The 21867-nt window shown below is 40.2% G+C and overlaps 1 protein-coding gene and 1 long non-coding RNA gene across 5 annotated transcripts in view; one reads left to right on the forward strand and one right to left on the reverse strand.

Moving 5' to 3' along the window:
* Positions 1–21867, reverse strand: part of LOC131124875 (uncharacterized) — a 174131-nt gene that overhangs the window by 118651 nt on the left and 33613 nt on the right. For all 3 annotated transcript variants that reach the window (XR_009128945.1, XR_009128946.1, XR_009128944.1), the window contains exons 2-3: positions 2639–2729; positions 2465–2530 (exon numbers count right to left, since the gene is read on the reverse strand). This is a non-coding gene — a long non-coding RNA (uncharacterized LOC131124875). The remainder of the gene's footprint in view (positions 1–2464; positions 2531–2638; positions 2730–21867) is intronic.
* Positions 2433–21867, forward strand: part of tmem121ab (transmembrane protein 121Ab) — a 49665-nt gene continuing 30230 nt past the window's right edge. For both annotated transcript variants that reach the window (XM_058065798.1, XM_058065788.1), the window contains exon 1: positions 2433–2696. The gene's annotated coding sequence lies outside the window, so the exon portion shown is untranslated. The remainder of the gene's footprint in view (positions 2697–21867) is intronic.

Genomic DNA, 21867 nt, shown 5'->3' on the forward strand with positions numbered 1-21867 from the left:
GTGTGAAGTTTAGTGAAAAATCCTTGTTGGGTTTGTAGTTTTGCAAGCAATGCATCAGACTCCCTTGCACGCTCTTCACCAGACAGATTTCTGTATTTATCTTCATGCTTGGTGGTGTAGTGGCGATTCAAATTATATTCTTTAAACACAGCAACCTGTGTACCACAGACTAAGCACACTGCTTTGCCTTTACTTTCTGTAAAGAAATATTTGGAAGTCCATGTTTTGTTGAAAATACGGCATTCGTTATCAACTTTTCTTTTCTTGGGGTGTGCCGACATCTTGGGGATAACCTCGCGAACAGCATCACCTTCACTCACACACGTGTATACGCGAGTGAAGGTGCTACGTCTACGACGTGCATACGTAGCGACGTAACGCTTTTCAAAATAAAATTTCAAAATAAAAGTTTAAAAAAAAGTTTAATTTATGGTGTTTATGATTGGCCTCACGCGGGCCGGACAGGGACGTACAAAGGGCCGGATGTGGCCCGCGGGCCTTAATTTGCCCAGGTCTGTCCTAGCGTCTCAAATTTAGTTCTTCCCTGAGATCATATTGCTCCTCTCTTGTAGAAATAAGTACTGTTGTTATTATTTATGTCTTATTGACGAGAGAGCAGCTTTTCATAATTTTTCCAGGCCCATGATGTTGACCGAATCTGATGCTATTTTCAAATGACAGGAAAAACTCGACATTCATCATGGCGATTACATCACAACCAGTGCTAAAGCTTGCAAAACTGTTATTATGAAACTCCGAGAGCAGATCTGTGGACTCCAAAACAAACACAGAGGGATTTCTTTATAGTTTTGTTTTTTTTTATAAAATTAACTTAGCTTTCCTTCCAAATTATGCATTATTATTGCTGGAATGTTTCATTCCATTCCATAACATGTTCCCTTTCCTGATGAATTGGCTCATGTCCTATTCAAGTAGCAAACGCAGCAACTGGAAGCGACCTTCGGTCAAGTGAAAAGAGTCTATTTAAGTAGTCATTGAAATGATACAAGCGGGTGTACTGTATGAAATGCAACTTCCCGGGGGCAACACCCACCAGTATGTCAGGATGTGTAATCCATGTCAGATAAATCCGAAGGTGGCTGGCAGAGATGTCAGGAGGTCAAAACCTAGGAAATCCAAGGATGCAATAAAGGAGGAGGAGGTTGGGCGGGAAACCATATTTCTACAGGGAACAACGTGAGAAACCTGGCATGCACAGCCGATGACGAGGTGTACGCTCTTTTAGGCAGAAATCCCGCGAAATGGCTGCATTCCCTAACGGAAAAGCTGGCATTTTTAAGTACTTTATTATTATTATTATTAATATTATTTATTGGGGTTATTGGAGTATTATGTATTACACACCGTAATCATTTCATTCAGTGGTTTTCAAACTGGGGGATGCGCCCTTAGGGGGACCTGACACTATGATGGGAGGCTGCACGGATTTACCACTATGACTATTTAAAGTTTGCCCGAGTGGTTAGCGCGCAGGCCTCACAGCTAGGAGACCCGAGTTCAATCCCACCCTCGGCCATCTCTGTGTGGAGTTTGCATGTTCTCCCCGTGCATGCGTGGGTTTTCTCCGGGTATTCCGGTTTCCTCCCACATTCCAAAAACATGCTAGGTTAATTAGCGACTCCAAATTGTCCATAGGTATGAATGTGAGTGTGAATGGTTGTTTGTCTATATGTGCCCTGTGATTGGCTGGCCACCAGTCCAGGGTGTACCCCGCCTCTCGCCTAAAGACAGCTGGGATAGGCTCCAGCAGTAGAAAATGAATAAATTAATTAATATTTAAAGCTTAAAACCACATTCCCTGCTTGGAAAAATCACAAATATTGAGAATAGACTGCAAAAACAAAATAAGCCAGAATTGTGACATTTCCATCTCATTTTATTACTACCCCGGGAGCGACTGTGACACTAAAAAACTTGCAGTCCAAAATTAATTAGAACATTAGTTCTTTTGTTTGGACACTAATCCCTCCACCAGTGCTACTTACTGCCAATTTTTATGGTGCATTCTCTGGAAAACTGTTACTCTGGTTGGGTAAGGAAAAAATTGGAAATTCAGCACATGGTGACGGGGCAAGGGGTGCCTATACAGATGGTTGCTCTCACTATAGGAAGAAAGTGTCCATTAATTCAATTCTTTTCACTAAGGTTTGTATGCTATTAGTGGAAGATGAGAAGAAGGATGAAGATACTCTCTTTTTTAAATCTATTTTACATTCAGGAGGATTTTTTTTTTTTTTCGGCACAGTAGCTATCAATTAACTCAAATTGAATACTTCTTTATCACATCACTGCCAAGACAGCGAATGCCCTCTGTTTAGCGAGCGAAAGAGAGAGAGAGAGAGAGAGAGAGAGAGAGAGAGAGAGAGAGAGAGAGAGAGAGAGAGAGAGAGAGAGAGAGTGAAGAGAGGGAGGAAGAGAAAGAGAGAGAGTGAGAGAGGCTTACCTAAAGCGGTTCCATGTAGTCTGCAGCTTGGACGTGCCATGTATGTCTCATTTAAATTCTTCCGTGCTGCAGTGAATAGAATGGGACGTTATTCCACATAAATCAACGCAGCCTGGACGTGTTTTTTATTTGTTTTTTTATTTTTTTATTTTTTTGACGAACGGATTAACAAACCTCATCTCAACCCGCAATGAGATTCAGCACTTTGGACAGCGGCAGCTGCCAATTGAAGGTAAGCTAGCAGAGTTGATGTTCGCTGTCGTGGCTAAAGGTTGAAAAAGGAAGAAAAGACACTGTTGAACATAACGAGACAAGCCAAAAACGCCTAAAAATCACATGATAATACACGTTAACAGGGTACTTATGTATGTTTCTCCCCAGTAATGTCTCTCTCGCTGCTCCCTTGACGCTAAAATATCCTCCCCCCCACACACACACAAACAAATTCCCCAAACCAGGCGTTCAAACTTGTAACGAATAAATGTTCATTACTTTGCGTCACGTTTCTCAGCGTTATTTTAAGGTAATTGCTCATTTGTGAAGAGTCAGCGCGCGCCCGGCGCGTCTCGGGTCTGCCATAGGCGCGCGCGTGTGCGCGCGCACGCACAGACAAGCAGGGTCACCACGAAAATATATGACGACGACCCCCCAAGCTCCAACAATATTTCAATGTGACCATCACATAATGAGAATGTTGACAATGCATTGGATGCTAACTTTTAGCACAAAGGGATCAACAGGAAATTAGTTTGCTGCAATAAACCTCACTGACTATTCCATTTTTTAATAAAATAGATTGCTTTGCAAAAAAAAAAAAAAACTATATAAAGTGTAAACAGGCCAAATTCTATATCTTGGATTTGTCACGTGATTTCATGATAGCATCATCAAATACTGTATTCAAGTATTTCCATTGTAGATATTGTTTTTACACCACTTTAATTGTATCGTGTTCAGTTATTGGTTTGTTTGCAAATAAAAAGGAAACTCATTCATTCATTTAAAACAAGACCTTTTTCTTAAAATATTATTTTCCTTAAGATATTAATGATTAATTCCTCCCACATTCCAAAAACATGCTAGGTTAATTAGCGACTCCAAATTGTCCATAGGTATGAATGTGAGTGTGAATGGTTGTTTGTCTATATGTGCCCTGTGATTGGCTGGCCACCAGTCCAGGGTGTACCCCATCTCTCGCCCAAAGACGGCTGGGATAGGCTCCAGCACCCCCGCGACCCTTGTGGGGATAAGCGGTAGAAAATGAATGAATATTTTCATAGCTGGAGCATAGAAAACATATTCCCGAACTTGCAAATGCCTTTAACATTATTAGAGCCCTCTAGATAAAAAGTAACACCCCTATAGTCACCTTTACACTCGTAATACCCGATATAGTAGACAAAATACAGTATACAAAATAGACACGATGTGACAGCAAGTTTTCCAGTGAATTATTTCTTGCGTACACCCTGGACTGGTGGCCAGCCAATCACAGGGCACGTATAGACAAACAACCATTCACACTCACATTCATACCTATGGACAATTTGGAGTCGCCAATTAACCTAGCATGTTTTTGGAATGTGGGAGGAATTAATCATTAGGGAAGAAACCGGAGTACCCGGAGAAAACATGCAAACTCCACACAGAGATGGCCAAGGGTGGAATTGAACTCGGGTGTCCTAGCTGTGAGGCATGCACGCTAACCACTTGTCCACCATGAAACAAATGAAAATATTGAAATATGAAATATTTTCATAACTGGAGCATAGAAAACATGTTCCCGAACTTGTAAATACCTTTAACATTATTAGAGCCCTCTAGATAAAAAAATAACACCCCTATAGTCACTTTTACACTCACAATACCCGATATAGTACACAAAATAGAGTACAGTATACACCACAGAGACACTTAAGGCACAAATAAGACTCGTGCGTGAATGAAAGATGGACAGGAATTGATGTCGGGGGTTCAGAATTGAGTTTCAGCTTTGACGCAAAAGTAGCTGGTGTTTTAATTAGGGGTTTTTATTGGGGTTTGTTTTGTAAAAACAATATGTCACATTAGCTTAAATATGCATATTTTGAGGATATGTATCAGAAAGCCCTAAATTCATAGTCAAGTGCTGAAACCGTTGCCGTGTTGTACACCACAGCAGGAATTGTACACCCCAGTAACCTGTTCAAAACATTTGCTTTTAGCTGGGATTAAACGTGTGACCTTTTATTTATTCCTGGGGTGCTTGAACGTGACCACCCAGTATTTGTTTCTTGTTGCCTCTATGCCTCAGTGCCACACTTTTTTTTTTTTTTTTTTTTACACAGAAGAAATTAAATTCCCATGTCAGACCCGCTTTAGATTTCACCCTAACTGGCTCTGATTGGTCAGAATGCACACGAACACACCCTTTATAGCGATTCCCATAAAGCCCTGGATTTTGATTTTAATGACATTAATTAGGATTTTGATTACACTGAATGTGTGATAACGCCCCGGCTCAGCGTTAACTGCGTCTGATATGTCGGCTCAGGCCGTGAGTGACAAGAATTTAGCGCAAATCATATAGCGGAGATGTTTTTACCACAGTGCTTCTCTCTAATGTCCTTGAAAGAAATCACGTTTTGAGGAGCCACTTTTTCCTCTGGGTTATTGAGCTCTGGGCTGGACTGTATAGAAATGGCGCCTTCCTATTGTGGGGGACGATGAAGCAAATGCAAATTAATCTTGCATGCTCAATTTATTATACGATAAACAGAATACGGATTTGAAAAGTGACCCTGCGGAGGTCAGGCTGCACAATTGCTTGGTACGTTATTTCTGGAGTGTTGTGTGTAATTAGAAATGAATCGTCAACCTATAAGGTCGGAGGGATAGTGAGCTCAGGGCATGCACTCTGAAAGAAAGATGCGATATTTCCTCAAACAGTGGCCGCTGGTGTGATAATTAATCACTGGGTGGGTTGTGTAGCTGAATAAATAAACAGCTCACCCCTTCCTCCACCTCACGCTTATAATAAAATGAATAATATGGTGGAGATAGTGACACGATGACACATACCGTTATGTCTTATGTGCATGGCATCTGTTAGTATGAAGTGGATTCCCAGAGGACAGGATTCTCCCCCCAAAAAAAACCCAAATTAGTGATGGGTTGAGCAGAAAGTTAAAATATACTTATTTTCCACCATATCTTACTTATTGTGTGGAAATATGGGGTAATAACTAAAAAAAGCAATCTTCACTCGCTAAATGTACTGCAAAAAAAGGTCAGTAAGGATAATTCATAATGCCGCCTACAGAGAACATACTAACTCCTTATTTCTAAAATCACAAATACTTCAACTTGCTGATATACATCTTCAAGCAGCTAAAATAATGCATGATAAAAAATAAAATAAAATAAAATAAAATAAAATAATGCATAAGGCTAAAAATAGCCAATTACCTAATAATGGCCTAATACCTAATAATATTTTTTTAACTTTTTAATTAAAAAAAATAAATAATAATAATTTATAATAATACATTTTTAATAATAAATGTAATTTTTTTATTTAAAAAAAAATAAAAAATACTTAAACTATATTAGGAAAGTAGGAAGTGAACAAATGTAACAGTTACTGATTATAAAAGTACCAGATGGAGGGGTAGGATTTAATAAGCTTTGCTTCTTCCTACTCCTTTTGGACATGTGGAACTGTGAACAGATTATGTGATGCATTCAATTGTAATCTGATGCATGTTCAAATGAAATTAAACCATTACTATTTTCGACAATGCTAATTTTCACCCAAAAACGACTTAGCATACAGACCACTGCGGGCCCACTTCCTCGATTTCAGATGTTTTTGCATAACAGAGTACAGACTGGGTTGGTTTTCACGATTGTGCACTATGCTTGCATATTGCGATGTGGATTGTGTTCCTGGGATCCCATTTACGGGCCCTCTTTAAAATTCAGCCCTCTCGCTAGAAACTCAATTAAATACAGTATTGCTATAAATACATGAGCTGAAAGCGACAGAGCCGGTTGAGGCAGTGCACGCTCACTCTCACTCTCCCGCATCACCCCCCCCCCCCAACCAATCATCCCAGGCTCGGACCCCACCCCCATTAGTGACTTGTGGTCAATTTCAATCATCAACTGAATGTGCGAGGCCGTCACACAAGCCAAAAACGAAACAAGCTTCTGGAAAACAACATCCGTTGTAATTGTTAACGTTTATAGCTCCTTTTTGGCAGGGACAAGATGAGCTAAATGGGAGTGCATTGTCTTTGCTGCGCTAGCATGCCGGTGCCATGTTCGCTGTAAAGTTGTTGGCATCGTCATCAGCTGAAACAGCGCTTTTGTTGCATCGTATGCATCGTATACACAGTTTGTTGCTGTGGTGGTTCTCCAGTCACTGGTTTTTCCATTCCAGTATCTGTTGCTTTGCAAGGCTATAATCTCCCTGACATAATGGCGTCCACTCCAATCAATAGCCAAATGGCTTGGTCAATCGATAGCGGCCGTACTGTACAAAAACGGGGGCCTGCGTGGGAGAGGCGGTAAGGAAATCCGCCTGCGGGCATCACATGCTGGAATTTCTTTGCGATATACTCCTTAATTATAGATCAGAAATACTAACCTTGTTATGAAGACATGCATTATGGATGTTTTGGTGATCTATTCCAATGTGAACACAGCATTTGGAGAGTGAAGGAGCAAAACAGCAGCACTTACACGGTGGAACTATGGGGTCATATACAATCTAAGGTAAAAGTGATTATGTGTATTTTGCACTGTTTTCAGCATGTAAAAAAAGTAATTATTCTCCATAAATCAAGTTTTGTGTTAATATTTTAGGTGTCTGGAATGGAATTAGTTAATTTACATTAGTCGTCATGGGAAAAAATGATTACATTTTTGTGAATTTCGGGTTTTCAACTGACCTTTTGGAATACATTTGAGACAAAAACCGAGGTTCAAATAAATAATATGATGTAATGAGGCGGGGTACACCCTGGACTGGTGGCCAGCCAATCACAGGGCACATATAGACAAACAACCATTCACACTCACATTCATACCTATGGACAATTTGGAGTCGCTAATTAACCTAGCATGTTTTTGGAATGTGGGAGGAAACCGGAGTATCCGGAGAAAACCCACACATGTACGGGGAGAACATGCAAACTCCACACAGAGAGGGTGGAATTGAACCCTGGTCTCCTAGTTGTGAGGTCTGTGCGCTAACCACTCGTCCACCGTGCAGCCTATTTGAGACTAAAGAGCAGTAAAATTAAAAACATTTGCAACCTGAAGAGACGGCTTCTGGGGATAATGTCTCAGGGAGGAGTGATTTCTGGGCAGACTCACATGCTCAGTCAGTGGAATTGAGGGTGAAATTGAACCCGGGTCTCCTAACTGTGAGGTCTGTGCGCTAACCCTCCACTCTAAACATTTATTAGTTATGTTAAGCTAGCTAAATAAGACGAGAAAGTGGTAGTTGAGCGGTGCCACAGTGTGGAAATACTTTGTCACATCATATGTTATTCCTCGCAGTGACCTAATGATCACGTGACCCGGAAATGAAAGATAAACTTAATGATTATCTGCACCAAAAATTCCAAAACACTCATTTCAGTAAGTTGTGTCAACACCCGCCTCATTATGAAATAATAACATATGTTACTTAACACTACAAGTTTTTTTGTATTATTTATGGTTTTTTTGTTTTTACTAAGGAAATATTTATGGAGTTATGACTTTAATAGCCACAGTAGACAGCATTTGTGTTCCACTTCCATCATGTTCTAATACATTCAGATCTAAGATGTGTTTACTTTAGTCCATGCATTCATTTTCTATGCCGCTTATCCTCAGTAGGATCACGGGTATGCTGGAGCCTATCCCAGCTGACTTTGGGTGGGGGTTCACCCTGGGTGGTCGTCTAGAATTCATGCTAAGGTTGCATCTCGTTCTCGAATCTGACTGATCTACAAAGTGATGTTTATGCGATTGAATTGTACAACCTTGGGGAGATTTGGCAAGAAAGTTGTTACAAAAAAAAAACCTTTCACGACTAGTAAAATAAATTGAACTCAATATAATAATAATAATTTGTTAGTTTTCATTGTCACCAAAAACACTCCAGTGGTTGAATATGTGAGATCTGAATGCTGAAGTGCATCCCCCATTCAAAAACGATTTAGCAAGCTCTCGTTAATTAAAAGTCTGCTGAAATAAAAAGCAAGGATAAGGTCAAAAAGATTAACAGCGCATTCAAATAGGAGAAGTGCTTGGGCAAATAAAAGCTTACTTGGGTGGTAAATATCCCATAAAGATCTGGACCAAAGCCAATCAAACACCTTTAATGTTGTTAGAGAACAGAAACAAAAATACCGAAGATTTTTCTTGCCTCTATCTTCGTTTTTATTTTTTGCATGTCACCGAAGTGATCTTTCATTTTGGGAAAGACGTACGCCCACATAGTTACAGCCGCCCACCCCGTGCACACACTGACATCCCAATGAAAAGCAACACAGCATGGCAGCGCAGATATACTATACTGTACCTGTGAAAGATTGGAACCATCGCACTCTCCATCCAGGAAGGCCGTTATCAGAGATACGCAAGCGATGGGGAAATCCATCAACTCAAGTACCATGACTTCAGATCCTGTCTATCTACCGGCTTCTAGTCATCATTCATTCATGAATTCCATTTATTCGCCTATTTATGCAACTGATATGCATCCATCATCATATTAACGCATCAAAAAAAAAAATCTTAATATATTATTATATATTGATATACCCATCTACCAATCATCACCATCTTTGGTTCACCATTAGAAAATTTAACCACACAGTTCATTCAAAAAACATCTACATCTATTCATGGAATCCTCTCAAGAAAATATGGTTTCTTATTGTACTTAAAACATCTTTGGACCTCTTGAGGTTCTAAACAAATCCTATACATGCTTCTTAGAGGATTGTGTGAATTGTGTCTGGGCATGTGAGTCTGCCCAGAAATCACCCCTCCCTGAGACATTATGCCCAGAAGCCGTCTCTTCAGGTTGCAATTTTTTTTTTTATTTTACTGCTCCTTAGTCTCAAATAGGCTGCACGGTGGTCGAGTGGTTAGCACACAGTCCTCACAACAAGGAGACCAGGGTTCAATTCCACCCTCGGCCATCTCTGTGTGGAGTTTGCATGTTCTCCCTGTGCATGCGTGGGTTTTCTCCGGGTACTCCGGTTTTCCTCCCACATTCCAAAAAAATGCTAGGTTAATTGGCGACTCCAAATTGTCCATAGGTATGAATGTGAGTGTGAATGGTTGTTTGTCTATATGTGCCCTGTGATTGGCTGGCCACCAGTCCAGGGTGTACCCCGCCTCTTGCCCGAAGACAGCTGGGATAGGCTCCAGCACCCCCACGACCCTCGTGAGGATAAGCGGTAGAAAATGAATGAATGTTTACTATATTAGGTCACTATTAAGGTGACTATAGGGGTGTTATTTCATGTCTAGAGTGCTCTAATAGTGTTAAAAGCCATATTTAGAAGGTCGTAACCAGGTTTTCTATGCTAGAAAATAAATGAATGTCTTAACTGTCCCGAAGACAGCTGGGATAGGCTCCAGCACCCCCCGCGACCCTTGTGAGGAGAAGCGGTAGAAAATGAATGAATGAATGAATCCTTTCAAAACCTGTTTACAGCCATTTAACATTATTAGAGCCCTCTAGACATTAAATAACACCCCTATAGTCACATTTACAGAGAAATAAGCAACTGAAGCTGTCAATTTCCATTATTTTGATTTATGAAAACATCTTTGGACCTCTTGAGGTTCTAAACAAATCCTCCACATGCTTCTTAGCTGATTGAATTGTGTCTGGGCATGTGAGTCTGCCCAGAAATCACCCCTCCCTGAGACATTGTCCCTAGAAGCCGTCTCTTCAGGTTGCATTTTTTTTTTTAATTTTACTGCTCCTTAGTCTCAAATAGGCTGCACGGCAATCGAGTGGTTAGCGCAAAGACCTCACAGCTAGGAGACCAGGGTTCAATCCCACCCTCGGCCATGCATGCATTCTAAGGTCCCGCTTTATTTTGGAAACAGTATGTTTTATCTCGGTTTCTTCAGTGGTTGCAAAACCCTAAAAAACTACACAACCGTATTTGTGTTATTTCCTAATCGGGCGTACTAGTGTCATGTTTTCTTATGTGAGTTTTTTTTTTTTTTTTTTTGCATCCCCGTCAACAATGTGGTATTGTTTCTCCGTGGTTGCGTATACGCTCGATGAAAAAGCCTTGCCGACATCACATAAAAACCAAAAGAGAAATGTGATTTACGGTTGCTAGGTGTCAGAAAGGATTCAAGAGTCTATAAAGTCTAACATGCTTTAACAGTATATGCTGCACACTCTTTTCCTTTACAGCGGTTTAAGAGTAGGAATAGAAAACTGGAAAGTAGTGTTAGTCTTGACGGGAGGGGAAATATGGGAGCTTTTGTGTGAATGCATGCTGAATTTTTCTCATTTCTGCAAAGCGGTTATAGGTAATAGCTCACAACACGCGTGACCTTGCTGGTTTAAATTCCTGTTCTGTCAACGTAAACATATTTTCACATTAATCCGTGTGCATGATTGAGTCTGGGTACATGTGTGCAAAAAAAAAAAAAAAAAAAAAGGGATGTCAGAGTTGTGCTAATGCTTCCTGTGTCATCCTAACGAGTACATCACTTTTATACTCCTCTTGATCGGCCTCATTGTGTCTCACCACTGAATGAATGCGCTCTTGTCCAGATGGTGTGTGCACATTCGTGGGGTTGCTAACGCCCGGAGCTTTCTTTGTTGGACTCGGAGTACCTGTGGAAGACTACTTCGAAACAGCAGAGCCTGAAAATAATACCATTTGCATACTAGGATTTAACTCAGTAACGTTGACATTAGCTTTGTAAACCGTGCATATTATGGTTTCTTCCTCTATTACTGCACAATCGAAAGCAAACCACTTCCATATAACCGGTCTTTGCTTATTCTGCACCTTCAGCCAATACAGTGAGTCTCGATGTGCAGTCGCAGGAAATACACGCCATCAACTGTCATTTAGCGCTCAAAAGTTTGGGATCACTTGGAAAAAAAAATTTTTGGCCAGTCTCAGATATGGCTTTTTTTTGGCAGCCTTGCTATGAAGTACCGAGGAATACTGAAGTATACTGACACTGGTGATACTGGTGTTTCACGGGTATTTGACTATTTAGTGCAGCTACCAGGTGACGACCTGTGAGGCGTTTTTGTCTTAAACTACACAATCTCAGATATTCTTGCACAGTTGTGCAGCGTTTTTCTGTCCTTGTTAGACCCAGTTTGCGCTGTTCTCTGAAGGGAGTAGTTAACAGCATGGTAAGAGATTTTAGTTTAGATTTTTAGATGGGTTTTCTAATAATCTATTAGCCTTATAAAATGATGAACTTGGATTAGCAGCTATACCAGGAGATTGATGCAGAGGACTGACAGTTGTTGATAGTAGGCCTCTATGCAAAAAATGTAGAACCTTCTTTGAAAATCATCTGATTCATTTTCATTGTTTGTGAAATGGATACAAATGTTTGTGAAATGGAAAAAAAATATTTGTGAAATGGAAAAAAAATATTTGTGAAATGCATGAAAATTTGTTTTTCTTTGGAAAAAAAAAGAAATTTGTAAATGATCCCAAACTTTTGAGCGGCAGTGTGTACCAGTATAAGTCATTTTCTTATCGTTGGAAGAATTTATACCATTCATTCATTTTCTACCGCTTTTCCTCACGAGGGTCACCGGGGTGCTGGAGCCTATCCCAACTGGCGGGGTACACCCTGGACTGGTGGCCAGCCAATCACAGGGCACATATAGACAAACAACCATTCACACTCACATTCATACCTATGGACAATTTGGAGTCGCTAATTAACCTAGCATGTTTTTGGAATATGGGAGGAAACCAGAGTATCCGAAGAAAACCCACGCATGCACGGGGAGAACATGCAAACTCCACACAGAGATGGCCGAGGGTGGAATTGAACCCTGGAATTTATGCCAGTACACCGGAATATAAAATGTATTGCCCAACCGTAACTAACACTAAATTCACACTGATTAGTACGATACAGCCCAGCCTTTCAAAAGTATGGTTCCAGATTCACCCATAATTGGTCATAAAACTGTATTTAACTCATACACTAGCAAGCTGCCGTTTGACGCCCATGCACAACTTGAAGCAACATTGAAGAAAAAAGCAAAAACATCTCAGGTGGAATGTCCTTGTCGTGCCAGTAATGTCGAAATCAGGCTACTTTTTTTTTCCGTCAGGGAATTAAACTTTATTCCACCATTTCATGTTCCGTCTTACAAATTCCAAAGCCAGGCCTTTGTTCTTAAAACCCTTGTCTCACAGACATCGCCTGATGGTTATCAAACGCAATTAGATAGATATCTGATGGTTATCAGACGGAATCTCGACATTCGGCACCACTAACAACCTTAATTTGGGCTGAGGATGGTTTCATGTTTTGATGGACAGCCAATTAGGGCCGGTCAACTTGTGAAAATTGCTTTTAGCTTTTAAAGGCTGTGGTCAGCTGATTTCACGTCAACCATTTAATGGTTGTTTGCAATAAATTGCTTAGCCAAGAAGGTTTTTTTTTCTCTTTTTAACTTTTGACTCGGCGGCACGGCTGTCGAGTGGTTAGCGCTCAGACCTCACAGCTAGGAGACCAGGGTTCAATTCCACCCTCGGCCATCTCTGTGTGGAGTTTGCATGTTCTCCCCGTGCATGCGTGGGTTTTCTCCGGGTACTCCGGTTTCCTCCCACATTCCAAAAACATGCTAGGTTAATTAGCGACTCCAAATTGTCCATAGGTATGAATGTGAGTGTGAATGGTTGTTTGTCTATATGAGCCCTGTGATTGGCTGGCGACCGGTCCAGGGTGTACCCCGCCTCTCGCCTGAAGACGGCTGGGATAGGCTCCAGCACCCCCACAACCCTTGTAAGGATAAGTGGTAGGAAATTAATGAATTAATTTAATTTTAGAGCCCTCCAGACGTGAAGTAACACCCCTATAGTGAACTTTATACTCATATTACCCAATATAGTAGACATAATAAGAGAAAATAAGATGTTCCTTAAATGTCACCCATGCCTTGTTTGCATGTAGATATAAATAATAATACACGTATCCATCACGGATATGTCATGGAAATGCGTGAGACTCGGGAGAAAGGTACTCACAGTTGTTCTTAAAATCTGTCAGTGGCTCACGTCAATGTCCCGCCACTCCTGGCTCAGACATCCACCCACACGCTCCACGAAACTGCTATAGTCCACATTCTTCTCTGTTCCTTGTTGAGCTCCCTCGCAATATAATTTGGTTAAACCAATGTTGACTTCGCCAACGCAAGTGATGTCGTGTTGTGTGCGTGTACATCACTTCCTTACCCTCCAGGAGTTGTTGCTATAGTAATACTGTAGCAGTCGTAGTGGTAGCCATAACACTGGCTAGTTGCGTGCTTTGAGGGACAAAAGCAACACGTCCATTGTGTTATGTAAAATGCTAATTCATACATTAAATCAGCAGTCAGTGCATGGATGCTTAACAGTTACATGCAGATGTGCTTTAGTTTTTAGTAGATCACATTTCTTCATTCATTTAGACCTGGTGTGTCCAAAGTGCGGTCTTTGGGGCCATTGGTGGATCGCTGCATATTTTTTTATTGGGCGTAGAAATACAATTTGATCACTTCCAGTATGTGACCCATTAAATATATAAATGGGAGTCCGGTATTACGGTCTAAATGTGACAAGATTCCGTGGCCGTCTGATGGCCCTGTGGAGTGCCCACAAATGAAAATAAAAAGATTAACTACTTAGTCACACTATCTTTCCTTATATTTAACATTTAGATCAGGGGTCTCAAACACGCAGCCCGCGGGCCAAATGTGGCCCGCAGGACACTAGTTTGAGGCCCCCGCCTTGATATGAAAGTTTAATGTTAGTGCGGCCCGCGCAAGTTTGATATGGATGCTGTATGGTATCATGTACCCAGAAAAAATTATTACGTTTGATTAATGTTCATGTTAAAGGTTAAATAACTGTTAATAGTTATCCTCCCTATCCGTGTGGAAGTGGTAAGTTTTTGGCTATTTAACTTTAAAGGAAACAACTTGAAGGCTACCGTTTAGGTCGCTAGCTCTCTAGTTAGCATGTGTCTCAAGACCCTGCAGTTGCGCAATATGTTGTAAATAAAAAGAGTATAAATGTGACTATAGTCGTGTTTTGTCATGTCTACAGGGCTCTAATAATGCTTTGTTCATTTTAATCAGAAAAAAATAATTTGTCTACCCACCAACTATATGTGGTTTCTTAAGTTTTTATTATTTGGTGTTTTATTATTATTATTATATTTATTTATTACTGATTGATTGATTTTCTTTATTCTTGATTTATTTTTTTTTCATCTTATTTTGTGCAGAAAAATAAAATTAAGATATTTGAGAACAGTGGAATGTTTTATCAGAGCTTTTATTGTAGAAAATGGGAACCAAAGCACTGAAAAAGTTTGTATATTTTTCTGTTTTAATTTTAATAAATGCGTTTTTTTTTTTGGAAAACCTGATGCGGCCCAGCTTTGCTCAGACCCTAGCTCCAGTGGCCCCCAGGTAAATTTGATTTTGAGACCCCTGATTTAGATTTTCCGCAGAGCGGGATAAAAAAAAGTCGGAAATCCCGCAGCTATGTGTGTAGTTATGTGCTGCCATATGCCATCTCTTCTAATGTATATGTAAATTAATTATGGCACGGTCCAATAAGTAAACAAGGCTTGCTTTCTGTGCACACATGCAACAATGTAACACAACCCAGGGGCATAGAGAAACGTTACGTCTTGTTAACTGCGTCATATAATGATGATTTATTTGCAAATTGATTGAAATTTAAAAGATTCGGGTAATGTCTGTACAGAAAGCATGCAGAGTTTAATAAGAGACGTTAATTGCATTGTTGCTCGCTTAAGCCAGATTAAATTGTTCCCGTCAAAAACTTTGTCCGGAGAGTCCTTGCCAGTGGTGCTGTGTACAATAGATGTGTTTGTGTTTAATTACAGTGTTTGCTTGTAATTGAACTGGACCCATGGAGTCAGCATCCATGTTGCAGTCCTCGACAACCAAGCCTCCGGTGGTTTAATTGCAGCACAAACATACACACATGCGGCGGGCAACAGAAGAGAGTGTGAGCCAACAAAACCGTGTATCACACATTGTTGTGCACAGCCCTTCTGTATTCCCCTTCTCATTTGTCACCGGCTGGCCTTTGCCAAAACTGCACAAATTCACCATCTCTGTGAGGCATATGAGGTGAGCTCCCACATAGTAAAGATTTAACCCCCTTTGGATGGGGCCAACTATGTAATACTGTGTATATTCCAACCACAGCAGTAACAGTAGTGTAAATCAGCATCAAGTTAGATCAGTTTTGACAAGGGGAAAAAGGCGGAGTCCCTCGCCCAGGCTGCAAACACGGCAAAGCGGACTGATTAGTTTGCAGCAGCGGTCCATTCTCAGGGTGCCGCACGTTCCTCCCCCCGTGAGAGGCAAGAAACATCTGCTGGTGTGTCACCGCCGCTGGGCTGTGGAGTACTTTTACCCCCATTCCCTTCCTCTCTCCTTAGCCATCACTCTCTATAACCTCAATTCACCTCCATGTTTTCCCCCCCTCTCTCCACTTCTTGTCTCACCAGCACTTAAACTCTGCATCAACACGCTCCCGGCATGTGATGTAACCCTTAAACGTGGGCTAAAATATGTGTTTCTGTCCACAAAGTGGAAAAGGAAACTGTCAACACATAAAATGCGCTTGTGTGGTTTTCTTGTTTTCACTGATGAGCTTTTTTTTTTGTTTTTTTTCTCTCTCTCACTCTCAATTCGCCTGCCTCTCAACTCAGCACGGTGCTAATCGTTGTTCAGCAAGCCACTCTACTTTGCAATTAGCCATAAACTGTGGCAAAAACAATGATAAATATAGATGAAACAATTCACGCTTTTGCCGGATGTCACAAAGCTCTCAATCTAAAGCCGTTATCAGCCTGCTAATGTGTTGCAGCACTTGGAAACCCATCTAAATATTCTATAGTAGCACACAAAAGGCCCACTATTCTACATATTATATAGTATCCAAGCAAAGACAAGAAGCAGAACTGGAAGTCGCAGAGATGCAGATGCTGAGATTCTCATTGGGAGTGACCAGGATGGATAGGATCGGGAATAAGTACATCACAGGGACATTACATGTTTGAAGCCTTGGAGATAAAGTCAGAGAGGCCAGACTGAGATGGTTGGAACAAGTCCAGAGGAGAGATAGATTCATGGATGTAGTAAAGGAGGACATGAGGGTAGTTGGTGTGAGAGAGACAGATTAGACAAGGTTGGATGGAAGCAGTTGATTTGCTGTGGCGACCCCTGGAGGGAAAATCCCAAAGAGAAAGAAGACGACGGCATCAAACCATCCAGTTCAGTTCGGTTGGCTTTGGTTTCCACTGAATTTGCACCTCGATCAACCATATAATATTCAGTAGCAGTCTTATTAAATGGCAATATTTCCCTGAAATCACACAAAAACAACAGGCCCATTTTAGTAGCCATTTTGTTTGTTGTACAGTAAACCTCGGATATATCGGACTCGGATATATCGGAAATTCGCTTACAACGGACAGATAAAAAAGAACCGATTTTTCTGTAATGAATTTCCAATAAAAATTCATTGCATATATCGGATTTTTTATAACGGATTTTGCCTATTTCGGCCAAAATCTCCAGTCCCGTTCCAATGCATTTTCATTAAATTTCCCTCGCATATATCGTGGCGCTCCGATTCGCCGAATCGTGACAGGCCGCTATACGACGTCATTTGCAGCGTTTGTAGCGTTGCCTGCGCGTCCAGGTACATTGGAAACATAGTCAAGGAAGTGCCTTTTTATAACGGATAAAATCCGATTTACGCATATACCGGATATAAATCCGATATATGCGTAAAACGGACATTTTCCGGTATACGCATATAACGGATTTCGCTTATATCGGACAAAACCAGTGGGAACAATTGAATCCGATATATCCGAGGTTTACTGTATTATACGTGTTTTTTCTAATGTTGATGCAGTAATTTAATCAATCTTTAAAAGAACATCTAGGTTTCTGGGGTCCCCCCCCTCCTCTTTCTATAAAAGATGTTGAGTATTTGCTGATTTTTTATTTTAAAAAAATCATAAAACTGTTTTTAAATCATTGGCATGGTTGCCCCTATTTGTACATGTGTTGTGTTTGAATTGAATTATGTTGAATGTTTATTAGGGCGGCACGGTGGATGAGTGGTTAGCGCGCAGACCTCACAGCTAGGAGCCCAGGGTTCGATTCCACCCTCGGCCATCTCTGTGTGGAGTTTGCATGTTCTCCCCGTGCATGTGTGGGTTTTCTCCGCGTACTCTGGTTTCCTCCCACATTCCAAAAACATGCTAGGTTAATTGGCGACTCCAAATTGTCCATAGGTATGAATGTGAGTGTGAATGGTTGTTTGTCTATATGTGACCAGTCCAGGGTGTTACATGCCAATGCACACATTTTTGCACGTTAACAGAATGTAAATAGTGTGTACCATCTAAATGACATGCATTGCAAGTTGCAGGACAATGCGGGGGTCAAAGTGGCATGAGGACCACCTATAGTTCAAAAGGCGAATGTATGTGATGTTGACTAACGGCTGAAAAACATACTAATTGGTCATTTTTATACACATTTTTTTATTGACAGCCCCTGCGGATGAATACAGGGATTCTTAGATCTCATAAAAAATCTAACTAACTGTCATTAAGTGCACACATGTGGACACTACACGAGTAGAACGTAAACAAGTCTCACGGTGCCCTTATTAAACATCACACAAGAGCAGATTGCAAGCGTTCTTTTCTTGTTTCTCTTTTTAATGGCCCAAAGCGGTCACTGACGTGGGTGTTGTTCCTGGAACTGGAGATGAAGCAGTGCGAGGTGCTTCATCCCTGTCCACACAGCTCTCTGGCAAGCATTGTCCAAAGCTGCTGCCCACAGCTTGGCGTCCGAGCCAGAGACAGGGGCTGCAGCCACCACCATCAGCACCACCACGGCTGGAAAGCTTCATCACCCAGCAAACATGGCCATTTATCCTGAGTTGGCCACAAAGTGAAAGGATTACTCAAGGATGTAGAAGAGCGAAACATTTATTTTCTTCCATTTTTCTTCTTTTGTTGGCATTGCGGTGCTCCTTTATTTCCATTTTCTTAGACCTCGCTTCATTTCAAGCAATTTCTTTCTTCAGAATGTTTACACTTAATGAAACCCGACTGGTGGAGTCCCAGACGCCAGATGCCTTTGAACGTTATTCTTACCCTCAGCAGATCAATATCCACTATGTTCTGCATCCGTCTGTTCATAATGAGTAAAACTTTGTAGCAATAGATTTCCCCCCCCCCTCTCTCTTCTCAAACTCTCACTGGAGACATGATGAAACGAGAAGCATATGGCTGCTGCGGTAAATTTATTGTGAATGCTGTCTGGACAAACATCAAATCTCTCATCTCTCACAAAGCTTTCTTTCAACAATAATAGCAGAGTGAAAGTAATGAAACGCTCAGATTCCCAATCACAGCAGCCATGCCGAGCGATGCAAGCTTATGGAAAGTAAAGCCAGTGGAGGAGGCAGGGAGTTGCACCGCAACTTACTCCAATGGCCGAACAAGTGTTTAGCCTTCAGAGACCGTCAACAGGAACCAAAGAGGTCAATCACTTGTTTCTTTGTGTCGGGTGAGTTTTACAAGATTCTCATGTCAATAGTAGTGACAAGCTACAAAGCGGATTTCCGCACCCTTGACTGCACTGGTAAAGCTGCATTAAAGATCCATAGACAAATATACAAAGGCTAAATCCATATAAATACAAAAATACAACATAAGGTGGTCAGAAATATTTCAGTATTGAACAAAGCAAAATTTGTTCTCAATCAGAAATCACTCCACATTCTTTATTGCTCGCCGGTTCTACCATATCTTACTTATTGTGTGGAAATATGGGCTAATAACTACAAAAGCAATCTTCACTCGCTAAATGTACTGCAAAAAACGGTCAGTAAGGATAATTCATAATGCCGCCTACAGCCTACTAACTCCTTATTTCTAAAATCACAAATATTTAAACTTGCTGATATAGTTCATCTTCAAACAGCTAAAATAATGCATAATAACAAAATTAAATTAAATTAAATTAAATTAAATTAAATTAAATTAAATTAAATTAAATTAAATTAAATTAAATTAAATTAAATTAAATTAAATTAAATTAAATTAAATTAAAAATAAAACAAAATAAAATAAAAATAACTAATAAAATAAAAAATAAATAAAGATAAAATAAATGAAAATAAAATAAATAAAGACAAAGCATAAGGCAAAAAAGAACCAATTACCTAAAAATGTCGTCCAATACTTCTCTACAAGAGAGGAGAAATATGATCTCAGGGAAGAACTACATTTGAAACACTTATATGCTAGGACTACGTTAAAAAGCCATAGCATTTCAGTATGTGAAATCAAACTATGGAATGGATTGAGTAAGGAAATCAAACAATGCACAACGATGAGCCGATTCAAGAAACAATACAAGCAGTTGATGTTTGCTAAATACAAGGATGAAGAGTCTTGAACCAGTCATGATGTGCTATATATATCACTATATTGATACTTACTATGGTACCCATTATGTCATTGGATGGTTATATCACCTTGTACTTCGGTACGAGGTACATTATTTAAATAAAAAAAAACTATTATAGAAAGCTTTTGCCGTTTACTGGTATTGACTAATACTTGCTGTAACCATATAGAAGTAACAGCATCATTCATGATAAAATGTAATAATCAGTGTTTTGGTGAGACCAAGTTCTGTGTTTCCCAGGGTGGGCTACCCTGAGCTACAAGGTTGAATCATTTATTGAGTTCCAATTTATTTACTGTATTATATAGCATAAGGGCTTAAAACGCAGTGAGAAGTAAGACAATGAAATAAAAAGATACCACTTCCACACTGAATGTAAGGAAAACTTATTTTTTCACCATGGTCGACTCCGTGCTCTAATGTCAATAATGGTGCCTAGTGGCCAGAATACTACATGCATATTTGTCTTTCATGATAAAAAAAATAATGATTAAAAAAAAACCCTTAAACTGTATTATGAAAGCAGGAAGTGAACAAATGTAACAGTTACTGATTGTAAGAGTACCAGATGGAGGGGTAGGATTTAATAAGCTTTGCTTCTTCCTACTCATTTTGGAACTGTGAACTGATTATGTGATGCATTCAATTGTAATCTGATGCATGTTCAAAAGAAATAAAACCATTACCATTACCATACAAAACACCAAGATTTGAAATTTTACCCGTAAATGTTCCATTATTCTATCTCGTTTCTTTACGCCTTCCCAGGCTGTAAATGAACGAATAACCCCTTGATCCTTTTAAATAGCTATCTCATTATGCATGGCTGTCAGATTGTCATCTGTTGACCATCGTTATCGACCCCCATCACTTGATAGAGTCGTTAACGCCATCGCATGAAGCGTTGACGCTCTCTAATTAAAATGGTTCATTGTTTCCTTACAGAAAAGGTCAAGTTTACTTTTCTTCCCTTGAACATCTCAAATCGTTTATCACCCATCTTGGCCCAAAGCGGTTCCACCATCCAGACTCACTTAACGATCTAATCACCTTGTGTTTCATCAAAAGGGACAAATGATCGCTATAAAGTGTGAGGAAACAATTAACCGACAGATGTCAAGATTTTAACGGCGCCGATTCGTCAACACTTTGGGGACCGTTTTACTTGGAACAGTCGTGTGTCACTTTTAAATCCGTAAGAGGGAAGTGCTGTAGAGTGTCCCGATTAATTCGATTAATTCCATATGAGAATGTGTTTTTTTGGACTTTTTTTTTCTGGTTGACAGACAGAACCAGATATCCTAAACCGACCAATGTAACACCTTCTCAGGTGTTACTCTGGCAACCAATGTTTTGCCGTTTTGACCATTACCGGATCGGAAACTTTCCAGTTTGGCTGTTGGGCGGAGCGAAGTGCATATAAAATCAAAAATAATAGTATTCCGAGGTAATAATGATCCAAATATACTTTCAAAACGAGCCATGGTGCTAGCACAGTAGCTGCTGTAACGGTTTCATTGAGCCTAAGTTGACTTTATTTGTCATGTCAAGATAGTGAGGTCATGAAAAGATAAAAACAACAAGAACGCGAGCTTATATCTGTCAAAAACTGAATTTAAACGCTTTTCGTTTGATGTGTTATAAGCTG

The sequence above is a fragment of the Doryrhamphus excisus genome, chromosome 1 (assembly GCF_030265055.1).
Source record: "Doryrhamphus excisus isolate RoL2022-K1 chromosome 1, RoL_Dexc_1.0, whole genome shotgun sequence".
In the NCBI taxonomy this organism is placed as follows: Eukaryota; Metazoa; Chordata; class Actinopteri; order Syngnathiformes; family Syngnathidae; genus Doryrhamphus; species Doryrhamphus excisus.